Genomic DNA, 24,433 nt, shown 5'->3' with positions numbered 1-24,433 from the left:
GCATATCTATAATATCCCAGGAAATAAATAACCCATTCCAGAGCACTTAATCAGTTTATTTTTAGGGTAAATTTAGGTTTACAACATTTGGCCTGAAAGTGTAGAACATCCCACATTCTCCCCTCCTCTTATGAATTCCTCTATTATTTCTAGCACACATTACTAGGGTACAAAGGACAGAATCAAAATTGAATCAAAGGGAGGAATTTCCTAAGGAATTTCTTTTCCTCACCTGTAGCCCACAGTGAAGATCTTCCCCCGTCCTTGAAATGGAGGGAAAGACCTGACAGGACAGAGAATTCTACTCAGAAACGTACGTGTGAACACTGTGGATCAATACCACACAGCAGAATCATAGGAAGACCTTTTCAGTTAATTTGTGTCTAACTCTTGGTTCTCCAAAGCCCAAGGTGCAAGGAAGTCCCAGGGCAGAAGGCTTATGCTGCAGATAATCTTGGGTAAGGGAGAGTGGGTAAGTTTCATGTGTTAGGCAAACAGCCAAGTCTCTCCCCCAGGTGATATTAATGACCCTTAGGAGCGGTCAGCCTTGGTTAAATCTCCTGCACCAATAAAAGGAGTCAGCCATAGAAGGTGTTCTCAAATAGCTGGCTTTCCTTTTTTAACTTTTTTAGTGGTAAAATATACATGATACAAATTGATTCTTTCAACCATTTCTAAGTGTATAACTCAGTAATATTGAATACATTCATATTGGGTAGTGTTTGAGGTTTGCTTCTGTTGCTGTGATAAAACATCCTGACCAAACATAATGTAGAGAAAGGGGGTTTATTTAAGCTCATAGTTTCAGGCAACAGTCCATCACTGCAGAGAAGTTACAGCTTCTTCTCAAGCAGCAGGAGCTGGAGACAACTGGTCATATCATCCTCACAGTCAAGAGCAGAGGGAGAATGAATGCAAACATGCTCCACTTGCTTGTTTGCTTGTGCTCAGCTGCATTTCTCTACTCTTATACAATCCATGACGCCCTGCCTGGAGAATGGTGCCATTCATAGTGGGCTAGGTCTTCCCACATCAATTAGCTTAGTTAAGACAATCCATACATTAAGATATGTCCACAGGCCAACCCAATGTAGACAATCCCTCATTAAGTCTCTTTCCCTAGGTGATTCTAGGTTGTGTCAAGTTAACAATTTAAGCTTATTATAACCAGTCTATCAGCATCCATCTCCAGAACCATTTCTACTTTGCAAAATTGAAACTTGGTAGCTATTTACTAATAACTCTTTATGTTCTTCCATTCCTCAACCACCATTCAACTTTCTGTTTCTATGATTTGACTACTCTATGCCCCTGCTGGAGATGGGATAATATGGTATGTGTTCTATTATGACTGACTTGTTTCACTTAACAGAGTGCCTGTGTTATATATCAGAATGTCATTCCTCTGTCATGCTAATGATAGCCCATTGTAGTTAGAGGTCATATATTTTCCCCATCCATTCACCTTCTATTCATGGGCATTGAATTGCTTTGCTTTGTCTTTTTTTTAATAACCAGAAAGTTACACTTTTAAGTCTGAGAATGTAGATCAGTGGTAGAGTGCTTGGTTAGCATGTAAAAAACCTTGGGTTCAATCCTGAGCACCTTGCAAGAGCATTTTAAAGTCAGATATTTATATTAGCCAAGAACTTTAGCTTCCTTAAATTCTTCAGAATAAATATTAAATTTCTATTCCATAACCTTTAGTTCAGAATTATTGCCGGGCAGTGGTGGCATATGCCTTTAATCCCAGCACTCGAGAGGCAGAGCCAGGCGGATCTCTGTGAGTTTGAGGCCAGCCTGGGCTACAGAGTGAGTTCCAGGAAAGGTGCAAAGCTGCACAGAGAAATCCTGTCTCAAAAAACCAAAAAAAAAAAAAAAAAAAAAAAGAATTATTACCTGTTGTTGTTCTGGTAACCCAAGAGGTTAAGCAGAATAGGTTTCCAAAACATATCAGAGGAATATCCATCTCAAAGATTCATAGCCTAACTGGAGAAACAAATTGGTACCAGATGATATTAATAGCTCATGTGTGAGGATGCGGGAGGGGTGTCTGGAAGTAAGGTTGCATGTCTGTCTGGGGCAGGTTCCAGTAGGGAGGATCCAGTAGGGAGGTGGTGGGAAACACTTTAAGATTTCACATCGCTTTGGTATAGATAGATTACTTTCTTTACTATTAAATTTCAGTTTTAACTTTATAATGCATTTACATGCTTTCAATGATAAAACAACAAAATTTGGTATATCCAGACAGATCTAGTTTCCATGCTAAGCCCCTCCCTATCATGTTCTTTCTTCTATAGATAGCTCCTTTTTGTTGGATTTTGTCTCATTTTCATTCCTTTTTGAAAATACAAGTAGATATGTGTATGTATTCACCTTCCTTTTTAAAATCAAAGCTAGTGCGTGATGCACACTCTGCATCCCACCCTTTTCACTCATATCCCTCATGTCAGGACACACAGGCTCTTCTCCACTCTTTCTGTGCCTGTGTGAGTACTGGACTCTGCATGTATCAGCATTTATTCAACCTGTCCATGGGGCTTGGCACTTGGGGCTGTTTGTCATTCTTTTGCTTCCTTCAGTGTATCATCAACTGAGCCTACATGAGCAACCTTATACACATGTTATTTTACCCATCACAGAGTCAGAGGGTGAAGGCAGTGTTCATTCCAATCTATATTTTGTATTTTAAAAAAGAAAAAAAAAACATTCCACAGGGCCTGTGGCACTTTGTGTACTTGTCAGCAAGGTGTGTGAATCTGTTTTTCATAGGTGAAATGTATTTTTAAAAAGAAGTAAGCAAACATATAAATGCATGTATACATACAAGGATCTCTGAAAGTGTGTCAATAATGATAAGTGAATAATGGGGCAAAATTATGATTTGAAGGCTGGAGACATGTATTTAGCCGAATGACTTCAGACAAGTCCTATTCCTTTCTCAGCTCTAAAACAGGGCTGGCCTTCATTTTACTTCTGAGGTCTTTTCAACTCTAAACAAGGTTTTCTACAGTGCTCAAAGGTTTCCATTTCTTTGATCTTGTGCTTGCCTTTCCAGTCTATCTTTGGTTCTGTGAGGAGCTGCCTTCCCACAACCTTGTGTGAAAATCATCCACTAGAAAAGGGAAGTGACAGGATGGTAGGGCTCTGTACCTGATTTCCTCTAGAGGTTGACTTCCTGGCCCTCCCAGCCAGACATGAAAGAGATGAGGGAGAAATGGGACAACTGCTGATTCTCAGAGAGGTGGTGGCTTTATCCCCTCCCAGGCTCCTCAGTACCTTCACCATGGACAGCACCATCATCTTGTGGCTCTAAACTTCTCTAAGCTCACATTCCTGGAGACCACAGATGCAGTACTGGCATCCTTTAAAAATGAAATGAAACCAGAGAGAGCCCCAGAGGGCTTCAAGGATAATGTTCTAGCTCATGAATTGAGCACATGTCTCATTTTTTATGCACTTTATCGTAAAGCACACAAGTAGTCGAATGATCCAATACTAGGGTAACAGATATATTGGCTTGCCTAAGACAGCCTGGCTTACATCTCTTGTTATTATTATATATTAGTAGACCCTCTTTCCTCCAAATTGTCCCAGTGTCCAGTAAAATACTGTAGTACTTATACTAAGATATTGGCATGAGTGAAATTGCCCTTGGGCAGAATGAGATGAGAGCCTCTAGAGTGGACCTCAGCCCTCCCACGTTTTTTACTCAGGCTGTAAAATAAGCCTGAGAACCAGGTTGACACTAACAGCACACAAAACTGTCAATAAACTTTTTACTGTGAAGAGTTTAGGGATGCTTTTGAGCAGCAGCTTTCACCATTTGCATCTCTGATCATTTTTATTTATATCTAGGGAAGTCCGAGGAGCCCCCGAGGGTCAGACCTGCCCTCATCCTTATTTCCTTTCTGGTTTGCCATAGAGTCCATCAATGCTCACCAGGGGCCTGTTTACACTGAATTATCTGGGTCCTGTACCACATCACTTCACCTTCTCTTCACTCTCCTCCTTCTTCTGCACTCTTTGCAATCATTGATGGCAGATGTTTGTTGAACACCTACTAAATGTTTGATACTGCACCAGGTTCTGGGGCTAAAATGGAGAAACTCATATGCATGACTCCTGTGTGAATTTGGTGTATAGTGTAGTGGGGGAAGGGTATTAAACAGCCTCCTAAAGAAATTACCATGTAGTTAGCTCCATACCACAGAGAAGTCAAAGTGGGATGAAAGGCAAGAATCATGGTTCAGGGAATTGAGCTCTGAAGAGGTGACAGTTAACTTGTGACCTGAATAATGAGAGGGAGTCAGGCAAGTGAAAAGAGAGGACGGAATGTACCAGACAGAAGGTGAGGCACATGCAGAGGCTGAGGTAAGAGTGTTGGCAGGGAAGCCTGGAAAGAAAGCATATGCCACACCCTGGACATGTTCAGAGGCATTCACAGAGCAACAATGGTTGATTTGCTCATGTGTGGATTACTTTGTGCAGATCTGGGCATATTACTATTAAAGTGTTTGCATGAATAAAGGCTCTTGGCCAGTTGATCAATAAAAAGAAGTATCTTGGAGGACAATATGGTTCTATGTTTATATCTATTAGGATGCAGCTAAACCTGTTAGAAAGCCAAAGAGACTTTGACTAAATAAAGTAAGTATTTGTTAATGCACATAGCTCAAAGGTCCCTGGCAATGATTCCACCAGGCTTGGCTTCATCAAAGTTCAAATGTCTTGGACCAGCATCATCTGATAGAAGTATAATATAAGCCTCCTGTCTCCTAACTTCAACATGTAGTCGATGTGAAATTACTAGGGGAATATTTACACTCATTTTCTCACAGCTTGTGTTTGAAATCTAGCATGTCTTTATATCCATGTCATTTTAACTGCTGAGTAGCTTCATGGAGCTGTTGGCTCTTCCTTTGAACAGATCAAAATCTTAGGTCCTGTAATTTTTATTTATTTAAAAAATACATTTGTATTAATTCCATGTTAATATCATATCATGCATATATACAGTGTAATTTGATGATATTCATTCCCACTCCCCCTAACTCCTCCCAGATCCTCCCCTACCCCACCATCCTACCCCACTTCATATCTTCTCTTTTTTATAACCCACCGAGTCCAATTTGTACTGCACATATATACATGGGTGCGGAACCACCCACTGGAGCATAGTGTATATACCAGGGGTCACAACTCCTGAAGAAAACAGATTTCTTTCCTACTCCAGCAGCCATCAAGTGCCAATAGTTCCTCAGCTGGGAATGGGCACTCATGAGCCCCTCCCCAGTCCATGTTGGATGTTGACCATCTTGATCTTGTAAATGTCTTAGGTAGGCAACCACCGCTGCTGTGAGTTCATACATGCAGCTCTTCTGTCATGTCCAGAAGTCAGCTTCACCCCATCCTCCCTCTCTCTAGCTCCATAGTCTTTCTGTTCCGTTTTCCTTCCCAGACCTGTTCCCTAAGCTTTGCGGGGAGGATGATATAGATGTCCCATTTTTGGTGGAACAAACAATCTCTGCACTTTGATGTGTTGTTTAACCAGTGCTTGCTAATACAGGTTAGGCAGATCTCTCCACCTGGTGACAGAACTCCCTTGTATGTTCAGTCAAGTACAGGTGTATGGGAATGGATTCACTCTGTCTCTATCTCTCAGGGAAGATGGGTGGTATATGGGGTGACAGAAGCCCCTGGATCAACTGCCTCTACTTTCCCGCATTATCACCTAAGTATATTCCTTTTCTATGTGTCTTGGCTTGTAGAGGGCCAAGCAGTGCTAGTTATTGCTTTGTGTTCTAATTCAGTCATTAAGGTGGTGTCACCTACTATGGTTTTCTGTCTCGAGGTTATAGACTGGGGTTTGCATTTGTCTTCACTCAGAATCTACCTAGATCAATGGCTTCTCTTTGCAGTGTTCTTCTTTGTTCTGATTCTGGTCATCAGTGCTTGTCGTCATCTTTCCCATAAAAATCTTCTATCTTTACCCAGGTTTGCTTAGGGGGGCAAAATATGCTTGAGTGTAACTCAGCCTTTCCTATCTGAAGATTTAGCAGTGAATATTGGCGTTATTATCTTAAAACTCATTTCTATGTGATTGCTATACCACAGGTGTACAATCTTAGAATGTCAATATCATATTTTGGGTAGCTAGGTTATAGAGAACTCTTAAGAATAAAGAGTTAGTTGTGGTTGAAAAAAATGAGAGAAAGATTTCAGAAAGACTAGATAAATTACTAAAATTACTAAATGACAACATAATTCAGTTTTGTAGGGAAGAAGAGAATAATTTTATAGGCAAACACACACATATGTATACACACATATATACATATACATACATACATTTGGAAGAGGAGGAGGAAGGACATACTCAGAAAAATAGAGGATAGTAATTCTTCTTTTGAAATCTATCTCATAAGTGTTAGTCGTCAAGATTGCTTAACAAGTAGTCACTTGTTGCCATCTGAAATCCAGTGTTTTTCTGGTTGGACAATTGGTCTCAACCAAAAAGGCATTTATGGTGCTTTTGTGTTCTTAATCAAGGGCAGACTTTTCCAGCATTGTAAATGATAGGAAAGTACTCTGTGGGCCACAGGAAATCTTGACAGCATTTTGGAATGTGTGGCTCAGAACTTCTAAGTCAGGCCTTTGGAATCTGACTTGGGATTGGATTCTGTCTCTGGCATAGACTAACTCTGTGCCTTGGAAAAACTTCTTGTACTGGCTAGTTTTATGTAAACTTGACACAAATGAGTCATCTGAAAGGAGGGAACCTCAATTGAGAAAATGTCTCCATAAGATCTGTCTCTAAGGTATTTTCTTAATTAGTTATTGATGGGGGAAGGCCCAGCCCATTGTGGGTGATTCCATTCCTGGGCTGGAGTCCTGGATTCTATGATAAAGGCTGAACAAGCTATGAGGAGCAAGCCAGTAAGTAAGCAGTATTCCTCTATGGCTTCTGCATCAGCTCCTGCCTTCAGATTTCTGCCCTGTTTGAGTTTCTGTCCTGATTTCCTTCAATAATGGACTAAAATGTAGAAGTATAAGCCAAATAAACTCTTTACTACCCAACTTGATTTTGGTCATGGTGTCTAACTAAGACACTTTAAACTTCCTAGAGTCCATTTCTCTCACTGAGTTAGATAAGGTGGAAAGTTTTTAGTGAGCTAAACTACAGTGGTCTAAGTGACCACTAACTGTTTACTTTATCACCATTCTTATTAATTATGATACATAGACTAGTTAATGGTTAATGTTAATACTTATCTTTGGAAAAGGACAATAAATAATAAAATAAATAACTATGCTCAGCCTGATATTGGCCTAATCTTGACTCATCCATCATATTTACCACAAACTAGTGACATGAATGAAAAAAGTCAGAAATTGATTTAAAGGACTAGAACCCCTCTAAAGTTATTTTATTGTTTGCTACCTACAGTGCTTATTGTGTAGCATCCCATTTTCTGCCAGGCAGTTGTAGACTGGTACGTGCTTTCAGTGAGGCGACTGTCCTGGATTACAGCTGAGTCATGACTGTCCTGGATTACAGCTGAATAATGATGTCCTGGGTTACAGCTGAGTCAGAGCTTACACAGATTCTGGCTTTTACTAGAAAGTCACACTGTTTATGTTTAATTTAACTGCTATGGATTTTTTTCTTCATACCTTCCATTTCTCAAGAACAATTCTGAAACATCTGTTACTCCTAAAGTCCTTTAAGGAACTTTTCAAGAGGAAGATAATTGCCCTGACCAACTGCTATATCTTCTCCTGTTTGCTACTGAGAAAGATGCAGAAATACCTATGTAGGTTCTGGTTTGTACCCAAATTATGTAGAGCTGAAAGGAGCATTGCCTCCAAACTCACAACACACACACACACACACACACACACACACACACACACACACACACACACAGCTTGATGAATAGCACACCCTCAGATTTTCTTGAGCTCACTGATATACTGAGGTTGTGGGCAACTAGCAGGCTGTTCAGGAGGAGTCAGACATCTGCAGAAGAAACAGGACAGGGACACTATCACCTTGGGGTTGAAGTCAGCCAGGTGCCTGCAAGAATTCAACTAGAGTAGTTGAGTAGGTGGGATCTGAGTGATGGCATACTGACTATGAATAAAGGGAGACCCACACCTTCTTACAGATATTTTATAGGAACATGGCTACAAATTCACAGAAGCAGTTGGAGAGACTACAGAAAGTCTCTCTTGTAGTGAATGTCTGGGGCAGGGAAACAAGCTTCTGTGAGAACGGCAAGAAAGCTCCCTCTGAACAGTGTTCCTGTGTTTCCCCTGGAAACACAAACTTGGTGTATGTGATATGTGTGGAAGGGGAACAGCAGTGCTCTTAGGCTGTTGGTGAATTACATGTGAGGTAAAGGAACAGGAGGAAAGTCTTGACTCCCAGAGAAGGGGCAGGGGTTCATTTTGAATTCAGAATTAACCCAGAAGAGAGACAGGTTCACTAAGAGGAGCACAACTTAAAGACTCAGTGATACAGTGCTTGTCTACAACTAGAGTGGAAGAAGAACACAGAGTATTTCCTTCCCTTATCTCCAAAGGACAGTGATGAAAGAACTCAGAAAAAGAAGGAAGGCGGAAGGGGCAAGGGAGAAAACAAAGAAGAAAAAAGGACAACTAATAAGATAATATACTTTAATTCATTCATGACATAATCACATTAAATGTGAATGGCCTAAATACCTCAGTTGAAAGATTGAGATTGTCAGATTGGATTAAAAAAAAAAAGAAATACTCAAAAGTATCCTGTCTTTATAAACCCACTTTAAATATAAAAACAGGTAGTTAAAAACTATCGGATATAAAAAATGATATGCTATGCAAATTGAAGTATTTTTATTAATACCAGACAAAACAGACCTTTAAAACAAGAGTTATTATAAGGGATAAAGATACACATTAAATTACTATAAAGAATTCTTTTCTCCAAAGAGACATAACAACAAACTTTGAAAATACATAATGCAAAAGTACAGAATAAAGTGAAATATATGATTTCATAATCATAATTAAAAATGTCAGCGCTCCTTTCTGAGCAGATGACTGAACAAATAGGAGTAAAATCACTAAAATTATAGATGACCTGAGTCACTTTAGCCAACTTGATCTAGTTGTTTATAGAGCATTTCATCCAGCAACACAACCTTATGAAGTACACATGCAGCATGCACCCAAAAATGCTGTGTTCTGAGCCATAAGACAAACCTTAACTTCAGAGAATAAACATCATGGACCCATAAATGAGTTTAGTAGGGTGACAGATTGTATTTCTTTAAAAATATTTCATTTTATGTGTATGGGTGTTTTGCCTATGTGTGTATCTGTGCATCATGTGTGTGCAGTGCCCTTGGAGGCCAGAAGAGGGTGTTTTTGATTTGTTTTTGTTTTTTGAGAAAGTGTTTTTCTGGGTAGCCCAGGCTGTCCTGAAGCTAGCTCTGTAGACCAGGCTGGCCTTGAACTCACAGAGATCTGCCTATCTCTGCCTTCCAAGTGCTGGGATTAAAGGTGTGTGCCACCACCATCAGGCTAACATTTGGTTTTTGAAACTTAGATGCCTTTATAATAACACCTCAAAATCAAATATTTAACTATAATTCTAACTATAACATTCAAGTTATCACTCCAAACTGGGTACAGAAGACACAAGAAGGCCCTGATTATCTCATTATACCAGAAAGTAAGTAAGGCAGTGCTAACAGCCACCAATGGGGACATGTTGAGTATAGGAACTAATTTGAAGGAACTGTCCATGGCCCAGATGGGAACAATTTGAATTAGAACTAAATAAGGATGTGTTAGGTTGTAACTCAAAGAACAAAGTAAGTTTTCACGAATCTGTTGTGATTAAATTAGTGTTGAACGGACTTGTTCCTTTATGGAGGAAAGGATGATTCAGGAATGAGGGAGAGAGGAAATCACCTTCAGGATGCTGCTGTGGCCATATTTACTACAGACAGCTCACCTCACAGATGCCAAAATTACTGGGTGAATAATCTCAAGATATTTGAGATTCCCTGATAATTATCACACAGAGAAAATGAGTCACCTTTTGGTGGTGAAACCTGGCAGATGCTACTAAGGTTGGCCTGACCAGTAATAAGACAAACTGATATGGTGATGGCATATTGATACACTAAGTGTGGGAAACATGGGTCATCACTTCATACTAAGAGCACCGGCAGCTCAGAGTAGCAGAAGTGGGGCCGTTTTTTCTACCACCATGCAAAGCTGGGCATTGGCCTAGAATGGCAGGTATACTGACTGAGCACTGAGAACATCAACGCAAGTCCCTCCTTCCCTTTCCCCATGGGCTGAGGAATTAGGAGGGTACAGTCTTACATGTCATCCTTCATCCCTAGTGTGTCTTTCCCTATGTCATTTACTTTGTCTTTCAGCAAAAGTTACAAGAGGTTTATCTCTCCATATTTGTTTTAAAGCTCCTCAGGGGCATGCCCTTGACATGTCTGCAGGTCAGAGGGCAAGCTTGGCTGTTAGGAATCTATTCTACACTTCCAGGTAACTATTCCGGTGGGATAGTTAGATGAACAGGGTTTGGAGAGTGGTTAGACTGCCAGCAGGTGCCTGTTGTTTTCTGTTTCTCTGCAATTTGATCTAAGCTGACTCAAAATACTTTTATTTTGAAAAGGAGCCATCCTATTTTATTTTTTATAGGACACAGCACTTTTATACTGTTCCTGCCCCAGACTCCTAAGCACAATTTAATCATGAGAAAATACCAGAAAAGTCCAAATGAGGGACAGTCCACAATACCTAGGCAAGGCTGTTCCCAAGGGTCAGAAGTTTGAGAGTAAAGGGAAGACTGAGTGGTAAGGCAGGTCAGAGGAGATGGAGGAGAGGCAACATCTCAGAGCAACATCACACCCCCCACTGAAGCCTGGGATAGAAAAGGACATTTTTGTTTTGTACTCATATTTGTAAAACATTTCCACATATGGAAACATTAGAGAAAAATCTGTCATTCAGTTAGTGGTGGTGTGCCAGCATTATTTTCTTGATTTTGATCATTGTTGCTGTGGTTACATAAGATGCTAACAATAAGGAAATCTGGGGAAAGGGCATATAGGATTTTTTTGTCTAAATCTTGTGTGAGTTTAAAATGATTTTGATATGAAAGCTGAAATAGAGGGGGTGAACTTTTGATGAAATAGGCCCTGATGAAAGAGGCAAAGGCTGCTGTGTCTTTTGGGAGGCTGTGGAGAGCTTCAAAGTGTCAATGGGATCTGCTGAGGAATGTCTTTGCAGGTTCCCTGGGCCCTCCTGTGCCTCTATGCTCTTAGGACTGCAGTTTGAGAATTACTGTTATCAAGTCATCTACCCTAATTCATCTGGAGACATCTGATTTCTCCACTTCTCTCTTAAAAATTGCTTTAAAAATCAAATATGAGCTGGGCGGTGGTGGCATATGCTTTTAATCCCAGCACTTGGGAGGCAGAGGCAGACAGACAGATCTCTGTGAATTTGAAGCCAACTGGGTCTACAGAGTGAGTTCCAGAACAGCCAGGACTGTTGCACAGAGAAACCCTGTCTTGAAAAACAACAAAACAATGTGTTTATATAAGCAAATTTTTAAAAGCTTACTTTATCTTCCCAATTGAGAGATGACCGCCCTCCCCCCTTGTTTTATTGGCTGATCATTGGAGGAAACAGCTATGCAGGCTAGTCTTCCATCAACCAATTCCATCATTCTTAGCTGACAGAACTTTCTGTATCTACAGGCTTTGCTTATATGGAGATGCTTTATGCGTTCCTGTCATTTGCTTGGCCCCTAAAGGCATGCTAGGTTTTGATCCCCCATGAGAAGTTACATGGAATTTGCAGTGTTTATTCATGACCTTTTCTTGTTACAGCTTTGTTGATGTTATTTCAGTATGGCTGAAATTTCACACTTTGCTCCTGTGATGCTGTAGAGTCCTCTGTAGCCATAACCTAGCATTTGCCTTTACATCTGTCCCAGAGAGTGACTGGGGAGTATGACTGCTGTGTGTGAGATGCCCAAAGTGGGGTCTTCTAGATGGGAGAAGCTTCCTTATATTGAACTCAGGTTTAGCATGGCACAGGATAATCTTATTTGAAAGAAAAAGCAAGGCTAGACCCTATAAGTTACTTGCTGAGCAAACTTTCTACCTCTGATTTGGTGCACTAGAAAGACCCAGACTTTGTGCCTTTAGTTCCTTTTCTTGTTCTGTGCCCAGCTGAGCTTATCCAGGCTATGCTTGTGGTACGGTGAATCCATGGTGCGAGTCACATCTGTCTAGTTGATATTGGACTTAGTGATGTTTTATAAGGGGCTGTGGACTTCTAAAGCTGAAGCCTGTGCTGGCTCTTCACTGGGATTGTCAGAATTGTTCGTGGAGCTTGAATGAGATGCCAGGATCCTCCTGTAGAAACTTGAAAGTATCTGCTTCCCCCTAACACTCCACAGGGTTTTCAATGTGCAATCTGTATTAGCCAAGGTTCTCTAGAGGAACAGAACCTGTGGATGAATATGCGATACCGAAGAAGACACCCTAGACCGGTACATAAGGGCTGGAGAAACCAACAATGTCAGCCTCCCTGCTGGTGGGACTGAGAACTGCGGGAGGCTCAGGCCATAAGGCTGGATGCCTCAGCAGTCCTAATTTGGCACTGAAGGCCTGGATGTGGTTTTTCAGTCTACACTGGAGGATGGGTTCCAATGAGCTTTTTAATTGCAGCAAGCTGGAGGGAAGGAGACAGGTGACTCCTTCGGGCTTGCTGGGCTTAGCCTACTCAGTGAGTTCTAGACCATAAAACAGGTGGACAGTGCCTGATGAATGACACCCAAGGTTGTCCTTTGGCCTCCACACACGTGTGCACACACCTGCACATACACACACACACACACACACACACACACACACACACACACACACACACACTTGTACAAATGCACACCTGCTTGCACTCATATGTACATGTCCCCTCCCAAAAAAAACTTAAAAATATGCAACTTAAAGCAATTGAATGAGCAAAATATTTAATAAATGAGCTAGCAATGGGGTGGCTCCCAGTGTGGAAACTGGATCATATCAAGTTCTCTCTTCCTCCTCCTTCATTTGGCTCTTGGTTTGATCTGTTACTTCCCTCTTGCACCTACTGGCACAGCAGTCCTCTCCACTGCATTGTACTTAATATTGATCAACTCTTCTGCTGAGCTCTGTGTCTAGTCTGAGTTCTGCAACTGAACTGCCCTTTGAAGAATGCTATGAAATCAGAAAGGATAGAAGCCACTTTGGGCAACAGAATTAGGTCCCAGATGCCAGGGCAAAAAGATGGGCTGATTCATATAGTATAAAATGTAAGAAGGCTAAATAATGTAAGGTCATGTTGTGAGGACCTGGAAAGTAAATATGTGAGTAGAGACCAGGAAAATGTGTGGCCGTAGCAGCAATTACAAATAAACAAACAGATCTATTGATCAATAGGTAGGTAGAAGAGTGATATAATTGTATTGCTTGAGTCCCCAGATACAGTTGCTGTCACAAAGACCTGAAAGAACTTTAATAAGCTAAAAATTACTTTCCTTCTTGGAGATTGAGAATAACCAGGACAGGGTAAAATGCCAGCACCACAGACCCAGGATCCTCTGTCTTGTTCGGTCAGCCTGATCCACATGGCTTCCAGGCCTGCACTCCAGCCAATAGAAAAGAGAATGGGAGGAGAGAGCATGATCTTTCCCTTCAAGAGCAGACCAGGAAATCACAGTTTATACAAGCTTGCAACTCAAAGCTAAAGCCTGTCTTCGGGCCACACCTACAGGGATGTTGGGAAATGTAGTTCTAGTTGAGTAGCTGTGTTACTACTAAGTAAGATAGGAAGGGGAGAATGGCTACTGATGGAACTTTAGCAGGCTTGAATTAAAGTCAACATGCAGATCAGTGTAATCTTACTATCAGAAAGATTTGAGCAACAGTATATTGTCCTGAGAGAAATACAGAATCCTCTAAAACAGGAGATAGCAAGTTTTTCCAGAAAAGGACAAAATAGCAAACATTTTAGATTTTACAGGTTACATAGGGTATTTGTTACAAATTCTTTCCTGTGTTTGTGTTTTCACAACCCTTCAAGAGTGTCAAATCCATTCTTAGTGTGTGGACTGTAAAAATTAGGCTGCTCCAAGGGCTGTAGTTTGTGTATCTCTGTTTAGTATAAGCATGGCGGTCGTCTGTGGTCACATCTAAAACGTTGGAGACTGTTCCAGGGAGCTGGTGAATGTAGGGAGGATTCCAGGTGAGTTCCAAAAGAGGCATTTTAGCCTGGACCAGCTCAGATTCCTGTGGACTTAACAACCTTCTCAAATAGTTGAAGGATATTTGGGGTATTAAGAGTGACTCCTATTTTGTTCATATCAAAAGAGAAGAAGGAGAATTGATAATAGAAAGTTTTAGAAGGCAGACCACAGTGTGTATATGTAAGGGCTTTCTAGTTGTTGCTTATCACTTGTGAACCCTATAGTCACGCATGTTATGTAGTTGCTTCATTTTATTCCTTACAGCCCCAATAGGTAGGTGTACCATTATGTCTCATATGAGTTAGTTTTATGTTTATATTTATGACCAAAATTCCTGACAGATACAACTTAATAGATGAAAGATTTCTTTTTGCTTATGGTTTGGAGGAACACAGTCTTTCACAACAGAGAAGGCATGGTGGGGTATGTGGTAGCAGGGCTACCTGTGGCAGAGACCCCTCCCATCATGGCAGACCAGGAAGCAGAATGTGTCCAGAACTAGGGACCAGGCCTTCAGAGGTTCCCTCTCTAGTGACCTACTTCAGCCAGCTAGGCCCTGCCTCCTAAAGGCTCTCTAATACCACCCCCTTTCCTCAGTGGCACCTCAAACTTGGGGTGAGTGTTCAAAGCATGACTTTGGAGGGCACATTTCCCATTCAAGCCACAACACCTCTGCTTGACAGATGAGAAAGTCATAGCTCATGGTCACAGAGCTCACCTAATATGCTGTTACAAGCCTTAGCAACAGCTACTCCCTACTGCCCCCTTGTGTTCAAGTTAAATGACTAGAATATGTAAATCCTGGAGCAGCGCCAGGCACCGAGTAATGCTGCTGGTGGGAACAGGAATCCTTGGGTATCCTGGCATTTCTTTCTGTGGTGATTTTCTTAGTCTCCTGTGACTGAGAAAGAAGTACCATCAATTTGATGCCTTTGAATGACACATTCATCTGCTCATAGTTTGGAGGTCTGAAGTCTTCAGTCCATTTCTTGGTGGTGATCAAGGTGTTGACATGGACAGGGACAAAATCCCTCTACAAGCTTCAGGGGGAAATCCATTCCTTGCTTCTTCCTACTTCTGATGGCTCTGACTTGTCCAGGCTTCTGGATGCATCCCTCTGATCTTGACCTCCTTAATCCCATGACTCTCTTCAGACCTCTTCCTATCTCTTACAAAAGATCCTGTGATTCCATGCAGAGCTCCCCCAACCCAGTTTGTTTAGAATAACCTCCCTATATCCAAGTCATTAATTTATTCACATCGTTTGCATGTAAGGTAACATTCATTTTCCAGGCATTAGGTAGTACATATCTGTGGGGGCATTGTTTAGCCTATCCCAATGGTATTTTGCATACACTGGATGACCTCATCTTTTTCTTTAAACTATTAGAAAATAACTTTATGGCATTGAATGGCTTAATGACAAACTATACTATCTATCTATTCTCTGAGGTCTCTTTTTCTGAACAACAGACTTTAAATAAGGCATGGGTTAGAGGAAGTAATTATTGTCAACTAGCCATAGTCAAATACTATTATTATGTTACTCAATAATGATTTCTTTGTTCCACGGATTTAAAATTCAGCCTTCATTTCTTACCTTCACGTGACACACTATAGTCAAATTGTTTCTCGAATACTTTCAATTCTACCAGCCTGTTTTGCAGGCTCTGCAGTGTGAGGCTCTTTTGGTTACTGTAACACTGAAGTGTTATGTATTTCTAACTGGCAAACATGTTTCTTCCTATCCCTTCTCTGTTTTTCTGGCAATGGCCCTTCTACTGTTTTTTTTCTCATTGGATGTTTCAACTGTGTGGGGTGCAGTTATGCACCCTGTAATCAGCACTCAGGATGCTGAGGAAGGAGGAACTGAAGCTCCAGGCTAGCCTGGGCTACAGAACTAGATACCACCTCTAAACAAACATCCATCCAACAACAACACCAAAAATCCCCAGTCCTTATTATCACTTTAACATGGTATTTGGAAGAAGAGGCATTCTGGGATTGTCTACTTGACAAAATGGTCCTTTCAGTCTTGTTTATTACTATTACTACTACTATTATTATTATTATGATTTGTTTTATGCATTTCTGTGGAGACTTTCTCACTTTTTTAAATACAGAAATTTAATTCCAGACACCTGTATTTTAAAAACAAATAGATGGTGGTTAGTAGGTAGGAATGTAGAATAGACACTGTAAGAGAATAGTAATAATAACCAATAAGAAAACAGAACAGCTTATAACCAAATACTCTATCAAAACTATGTGAATTGGAATCTCTCTCTCTCTCTCTCTCTCTCTCTCTCTCTCTCTCTCTCTCTCTCTCTTTTTATGGGTAAATGAAATTGGTAGCAGGTGATGCTGCATTTTAGGGGAATACTGCATATTTAATCATTTGATTCTCATCTTTCAAAATGTTTAATAATTAAATGTTATAACCATGCTATCAATTCTGTTCTCAATCTTATATTTTACCTGGCTTCACTCCACATCACATTTTCTTACATAACACCCTCTCCTTGTGTGAGTTCATTTGCCTGGCCTATTTTCCTCTTGCTTAGCAGAGAATCTTAAGTTATGTCCAGAAACTTTTCTTAATAAAGGGTGTGCCAGGGATGTCATGTCTCCATTTTGTTATCACATAGAGGGAAACACTGGTCTGACAACTAGTGAGGCTGCACTACATCCCCTTGAGTGGCCTATAAGCACAGGTGTGTCTCTGAGCCCCATTTTAGACAGGGGAATAGGAAGTCATTCTGATTTTAGTCCCTTTTAAGCAGCGGGTCCTCCTCCCCTATGAGTATGCCTGTAGTTGTGTCTCTTGGTTCTTGGGGTTCTGTACTGGTGAGTGTGTGTGCTTGCTCAATGACTGCTTCCAGCATGCCTTGTGATCTGCACCCCAGTCTTCAGCTCAAAGGAATGGCCCTTTGCTTCCGTGTTTCTGCTTCTCCTTGGTGCTGCTGTTCTTCAGGACTCCTGTTGGATATTCCCAACCCTTTGTCTCATACTCTTTGCTTTATGTGGTTACTGAAGTCTCTTCCCCTTTGTGTGAGTGTGTGCATTCTTGTGTGTGTGTGTGTGTGTGTGTGTGTGTGTGTGTGTGTGCGCGCGCGTGTGTGTGGACTGCTTTTAGTGGCACCCCCAAGGGAGCTGCTGCCCTGCTCCTCCTCACCTCTAGTTCCTACTTACATTAGAAACAAACCTCCTGCTTTCCACAGAAGCTGTAAAAAATTTCTGTGTCCAGCCATTCTGCCTTTAGTGAATTGGCCCTGACCCCTATGACCTGGATTTGCCTGTGTCTCTTCATACCCATTATCCTCCTCTGGTCTCTATCTTTTGAGCCCGAGCTTTCTTGGACCCTTTTCTGGGATCCTGTGCACTGACTTCTTCAAGGTCTGTGCAGGATCTGCGACAACCTTCCTGCTCCTTCCCTCATGACTCTGAGTCTTCCTTGTACTCTTTACAACCCTTACATCTTGATGACACGATCCTTTGGTTCCCAGTAGGACCACTGACATTTGGGTGGCTCTTTGGGGGAAGAGTAAAGAGCAGAACATGTAGGAGCCCCTTTATCATTCACCAAACCAGTAACCCAGGTGTGGAATTAGGGGAGGGGTCTGGTGCTTCTGCCCTGGAATGACTGGACCACATGACCTAGTCACCTTCTGCCTGCAAGGGTCCTCCTTCCAGCCTAACAACAAGAGTTTGAGAAACAACCTCTATCCAAAAAGCCAAAGAGACAGGGCTTAGCATCATCAGAGATCAGAATGAAGTACAACTGAAGTGCTGAGTTGCAATAAATCTGCTGGAGACAAGGCTCCTGTGGGTCAGTACAAGACAGGGTTGTGGGCTTCAGTGCACTAAGGCTAAGTTAATAGTCCCCCCCCCCGGGGGGGGGCAGTTGAGAGCTGTGCCCTTAAAAGAGAGAGGGGGTGGGCCCAGACCTTCTGGATTCCTGACAACTTAGCCATATTATGACTTTTTCTCAGTACTGTGGTGTTACAGGGATATTAGAGGCAGAAAATAAAAATCTTGTTTTCTCCAGACTTCCTGGTTTTGTTTAATGTGAAGAAAAAATGCTTTTGTTAGGAACACTTCTCTAGGTCTTTCAACAGGGATAGAGACATCTTTCTTCTCAACATGTGTCTCCTCTTCCTCCAATACCACTGTGGTGGACACTCCTGCCTCCTCCCAGAAGTCCCCTCCCCCAGGCCTGAGTAGCAGAGAGGCTGTGACAAGAGTGGCAGGCTCCCTGTGGTAGGTCTGTGCCTTGTCACCAAGCCTCCTAAGCTCAGGTCCTCCGGGGTGGCTGCGGGAGAGCCAGCTCCATGCTGTGTGGCTGGTGACATTTCCGGCTGCCAGTGCCCAACCAATCAGTGACAGACTCAGCTAGCTCGGGCGATGACACATGAAATATGGTAATTTTCTGTAGAGAGGAGAGAGGTGGGGGGGGGGGGGGGGTTGGCTGGGAGGGTGAGGCAGACAGGGCCAGGTAAGAGAGAACCAGGCATTGGTTTCAGAGGTCTGTCGGGCAGGACCAGGAGAGGGAATGAGAGCTGGGGCTAGAGCTGGAGGGCTCTGTCCTGGAGTGGCCCTAGGGACACTGTGATGGAGGGGACCCTGCTGATGGCAAGGAACAAGGGGAGAACCAGCAGTGCCAGGATGAAGCTCTGGGGCTCTTGGGTGGAAGACATTTGTCTTCCTTTCCAACAGGAGTAAAGCTACTTTTTGTATTTTCTCAGTGGTACCTCTTTAAAAGGTAAAACAAAACTCGAATAGATGCCATCTGCATGGCTGAAGTAGTTGCCAAGGGTGTTTCAGGTTAGAGGTGGTTTATCCCTCTGCCCTGTTGTTCAACCTTCATGATCAACTTTGTTCCAAAACTCCAAAAAAGTTCAAAACAGAACAGCAATGAAATCTTGCTAAACTTTTTTTGAAGAGCCAAATGAGAATCGTCAGACACTAGGTGGTGGTTTCGATTTCTGGTTGAAGCAGAGGGAAACTAGAGCAGGATCTGTGCCTGAGTCTCAAGGTGGGTCAAAAATGGGGCTAGAACCATCCTTGGGGCTGGGAACATCTTCCAGTTCCTTGAGACCACAGGGCAAGACAGGGCAGCATGCCCTGTGGATAGGCCCTGGGGGGACCACAGGGGTGTATCACTGTCTTCAGTCGCATGACAAGATTTCTGGCCCTTTATCAGCAATAAGGGACCCCAGAGGGGTGACCTGTGTGTTGACAAGTCTGCTGAGGGTCTGACCCCTTGAGCACAAATGTTTAGAAATGTTCATATGCAATGCTACTCAACACTGGGAAGCTCATCGTCCTGTATTTGCATGTTTCTCCCACCGTGTAAATGTATTATCCACGTGTGCAGATTTATGAAAGGGTATCATCAATCAATGAACATTGTCACTGCTGCAATTCTGCCCCGTGTGGCTATAGGCCCGGCACTGGCTTCTTCCAGTACTCCCAGCCTTGCTATTCAAGTGATAATTGGTGTACTGTATCTTTAAAAGGTTAAAACCCCTTTAAAAAAAAAAAAAAAAAAAAACGGTCTGGACTCCTAGTGGAAAAGACAAGCAGGGCATGGGTTGGCTCTGGATTCAGAAAGCAGCTGCTGATTAGATTCTGTGTCTGCGGGTTGAATTTATTCCGTGTTTCCAGCAGGAATTCAAGAGGGATGCTTCTGTTTGGGTTTCTGATCGTGATTTATATTTATTCAGAGGAATAACAGAGGGTGGATCTGTTCCCGGTGCGAGCATGCTCACCACCAGCCGACTCTCCCATTATCCCCCTGCCTAGTTTGGTGCTCCAGTGTACACGAGTATTTCGTGTGCATATGTATGTATACAAACACGCATGCACGCCTGGACGGACAGACGTATGCACAGGTTATTTCTTAAGGACAATTCCTTCAATAAGGTCTCTACCCCTTACTTGAAACAGGTGTTTATGAAAAAAAAATGCACAATATCCCGACTGACCCGGAATAATTGATGAAGAAGGGTGCTGGATCCGTGGGTCAGAGAACACACAGGACCAGCTTGCTACCCAAAGGCCAAAGGTAGGGGACTCTGGGTTTTTATTCCGCGGATGGATTCCTTGCGCCTTATTTTTCCTTGATTGTGTTTTCGCCCGTGGCTGCCACCGGGAAGTGCCACCGCGCTGCGATTCCATTTTGTCGCTGCCTCTCTCACACCAGGTGTCGGGCGGGCTGCGGTGGCGCTGGCAGGGTGGCCACGGTGCGCACGGTGGGCTGCGAGGTGGGCTGCGTGCTCGGCCTGGCTGGGGGAGCGCAAACCTTAAGTGACCCCCGCGCGTCAATCTTTCGCACCGCACCTCCGCTGGGCTGTAACCCTGTGCACGCCGCGCGCCCCCGCGATCGCTCACTGGGCAGCATTGCGCTGCAGACCGTACTCCTGGGCCAGGCAGCTGCTCCAGGATGGGTCAGGCCCCAGAGAGATGTCTGTTGGTGCTTGGTTGAAGGGTGATATTGGTCTGATATTGGGTACCAGGACCGAAGGGAAAAATTTCCTTTCCTGCTTCCAGTCTTGCCACTCTTTGAAAACGATTCCACAGGGGGGGAAAAATCATACCTTGCCAGTCCTCTCCCCAAAACACACCACACCACACCAAACCCAAACACCTACTGAGGTGGGAGGTGGGGGTGGGGTGTGTGAGGTCGGGGAGGGAGGTGTCTTGCCCTGCCTTTTATAAAGCAGATGCCCCTTCCTAGACATGCCCCACATTTCAGCATACTTTAAAATGGAAACACTGCTGATAACAAATGGCCCCTGAGGAGGTGATGGACAACTAGACTGGTGGCTGGGACAGAAGTGGTGGTGTAGAGGAACTTGGAGGTTTGTATGAACTGTCTTGAAGCTGGATCGTTTGGTTTATAGTGCTTGGCAGCGTCAGAACCATTTCTGTGGCTTGGCCTGCCCTTGAACTTTGGGGACAATGGTTGCACAAGAGCCTGATGGCCTGGGAGAGTGGTACTGTGGTCCTCTTTTTGCTTTGCATCTTGAAATTTCTGGCAGCCCTTGGTTTTGCAAGGCAGTGGCCAGGTGACCCCGAGGTATCAGGGATGCTTGGATTTCTTAACCCAGGGTTGCCTTCTGTTGCTGGGGGTGGGGGTGGGGGATACAAGAGAGGAAGCATTTGTTGAACTAACCTCTATACAAGTGTTCTTCAACCCATGTTTATGTGGTTATGTAATCCCAACTAATGTTCAGACCCTGTGCCCAATACAAGTCAGTCCTCCTGCACTAAAGAAGTCGGGTGTTTCTGTTGTTTATGTTTTTATGTAATTATGTGTGTGATGAGGACAAGAAGCACGTGGGGACCAGGAAGAATCATTTGAACAACTTGAGGGTAAAGACCACAGGCAAAGAGCAGGTCTCAGCATTGGGTTGGTGTTTATCTGAGGGCTTCCCTCCGCTTTCTGACCAGGTGCTCCTTGTCTGAACTTTATGTTGTAATCTCACCCTTCTCTGTCCCTAGAGAAGGATATAGCCACCTCTGAGGGGTCCCCAGATTCCTAACTCCAAAGGATGAAAGGGACACCGAGTCTAGGGTGGCCACTCACGTGTCAGCTGTTTCCTCTTGCCTCCAGAGGAAGGGCCAGCTCCAGTGAGGCATCTGTCCCGTTGCCTGTGTCAGTTTTGCTCTGGGCTGGGCTCTCCTGGGGTGGAGAGAGACCCATGTGGGTGGAGTTGTTTGACACCTGCTGCTTGAAGTGGAGACCTGCAGGGGCTGGACGACCTCTCCACCATTGCATTGCAACCTTGGGAGTTTTGCAAGATAGGAGGATAGCTGTCCTGTGGGGAGTTCTGCAGGCAGGAAGGGGGTGTGTGTGTGCTGCCTGAGCTCCCCCCCCCCTCAGCTCTGTAAAGTACCCACAGTGCTCTTAATACAGACCCTCTAGTCATACTCCTTATCCACTCCACCTGGGGCTGGTGGACAGATGTGTTAAATTGGTGGCTAAGTCTGGTCTCTTAAGGTTACAGTTATTTTCTGGTCCTCAATACCCTGGTGCAGGAGTTGGTGGGAGGGGGCTGTTGCTTTAAGGGCTAACTAGTGTGTGCTCTGTGGATCAAGATGTGCTCAACTGGCACCATTGTCAGGATATCTCCGCCCATTGTGTTACAGCCCTGGCCACCCTCCTCAGAGTGGGGAAGTGTATGCTGCTCTTGAACCCCTGCTAAGTGAGCTAGGGAGGCACTTAGTGTGTGAAAGGTGCGGACAAGAGGAGATACATTTAGTCTGAAGTCCTGGCAGATTCCAGGATCCAACTTGATGGAAGATAACGTTAAGAAAGCTGTGTGACAACTAGATAGCTTTCAACTTGTCTCTCTTCCTGCTCAGCAAGTTCCCTGGTGTCTTTCAGGTTTTTTTCCCCTGCCCATCAAGGAGGCCCTGACAGGCTGGTTTTCAGTCTATTACTCCAGGAGGAGTCAGAGCACATTTTACCACTCCATAACTGTACCAGGGAAGGTAGGGCAGGAAACCTAGCTACCTAAGCAAGCAGTTTTGTTCTTCAAAACTGTAAAGCCAGTGGAAGCGTCATAACCGTGAAAAGAAGATGAGATAGGTTAAAAAGTAACATGTGCTCTGCAGCTGGAGGGCACCAGGCTGCTGTTGCAGAGTCTGGACTGTGCAGTCAAGAATGGTAAAGCAGAGAGATGTCACAAGTCTGCAAGTGTGCATTCATCCTGCCTTTTATTAGTGGGAACTTCAGACCCTCTTTCAGGACTCAGCATTTATTTAAGATTCTAAGAGCCTTGCTAAATGCACTTAGCAAATTTGAAGAAACCAATAAGGTTTCATGAAAGGGTTAGGAAAATTGTCTTTAATCAAATATCAGTAAGAACTAATAATAATGCTAGAAACAAGAGACACTAAAAAATACGTTTAAAGGCTATAATTCAAAACATGGACTTCTAAGAGTAGTGAAAGTATGCAAGCAATTCAATGAGATGTTAAATATTTTGTTGCATCTTTTGACCTGTGTATATAAAAATCCATTTAATGGATATTCTTGTGCCCTGTTTAAGAAGGCACATGGGGGCCGGGCGGTGGTGGCGCACGCCTTTAATCCCAGCACTCGGGAGGCAGAGCCAGGCGGATCTCTGTGAGTTCGAGGCCAGCCTGGACTACCAAGTGAGTTCCAGGAAAGGCGCAAAGCTACACAGAGAAACCCTGTCTCGAAAAACCAAAAAAAAAAAAAAAAAAAAAAAAAAAAAAAAAAAAAAAAAAAAAAAAAGAAGGCACATGGATCAGGAGCCCAAACCAACTGTAATTGGAATTTTGTTTGTTTAGCATGGTGTTTAGAGAGAAAAGTGCAGCTATTTAAGAAACTACCCTGCCTCCCAGTGCCTCCTGAAGTTTCTGGATAGCCAGGGGCTTGCTGATCGTAGTACAGCTATAAATCCCTGCTGGGAACTTGGTGATCTTTGGCTGGCATTTAACAGGGCTGTACCATACTTTATTAGAGAAGTTTTGTTTTAACATTTGATAGTACAGAGAATCCTGAGCAAATGATATTGGAACTTTCATGCATCTTCTTGTGGCCAGAGACACACTCCAGGCTTCTAGCCCAGCGACATTATGCTACAGTTGAAAGAGGACTGATGCTAGAATCAGGATAGAGGAGGTGGTTTCTGGTGGCATAGTTTCTTATGCCTTTTTAGGGAGTGCAGGTTGACCACTGCCAGTGTGCTGATCCACCGGAAGATTAGTTCAAGATGTTATGACCACACCCCAGGGTTAGTGGTGTGATTACTCAGTTCAGACATTATGCTCAGAACTGGAAGGATGTCTGACTTACATGAGCAACACAGAGTTTGGCCCAACCCTCTGCCCATTTGCTCAGTTACAACTTTTCTTCAAAACAAAGGCAACAGGAAAAACACAAGTAGAAGAAAAGGAAGGCCCATGCTTTTTGAAAGTTTTTTTTGTTTGTTTTTGTTTTTGTTTTTTTTTTTACAGTTTGGTCCCTCTGTGGAAAATGTGAAGACACACCTGAAGTCAAGGGAACAGTGTTGCTCGAGGTCTGAATGCATACATTTATTGTTTAGATCACTTATCTGAAAGAAAAATGTCCATTTC

The 24,433-nt window shown here is 43.1% G+C and overlaps 1 protein-coding gene across 8 annotated transcripts in view; it reads left to right on the top strand.

The window, feature by feature from the left end:
• The window catches only part of Hivep3 (HIVEP zinc finger 3), a 428,230-nt gene that overhangs the window by 76,737 nt on the left and 327,060 nt on the right, over nt 1–24,433 (top strand). For 4 of the 8 annotated variants that reach the window (XM_052717850.1, XM_052717853.1, XM_052717855.1 and 1 more), the window contains exon 1: nt 19,910–20,387. The exons of 1 other annotated variant lie outside the window; for it this stretch is intronic. The gene's annotated coding sequence lies outside the window, so the exon portion shown is untranslated. Of the gene's footprint in view, nt 1–19,909; nt 20,388–24,433 lie in introns of those variants that run through there. 3 more of the 8 variants (XM_052717846.1, XM_052717845.1, XM_052717847.1) reach the window with 1 other exon arrangement.

Source organism: Peromyscus californicus, unplaced genomic scaffold (assembly GCF_007827085.1).
Source record: "Peromyscus californicus insignis strain IS unplaced genomic scaffold, ASM782708v3 Scaffold_5__1_contigs__length_169319896, whole genome shotgun sequence".
NCBI classification, from domain to species: Eukaryota; Metazoa; Chordata; class Mammalia; order Rodentia; family Cricetidae; genus Peromyscus; species Peromyscus californicus.
This window is presented reverse-complemented; position numbering and strand designations above follow the sequence as displayed.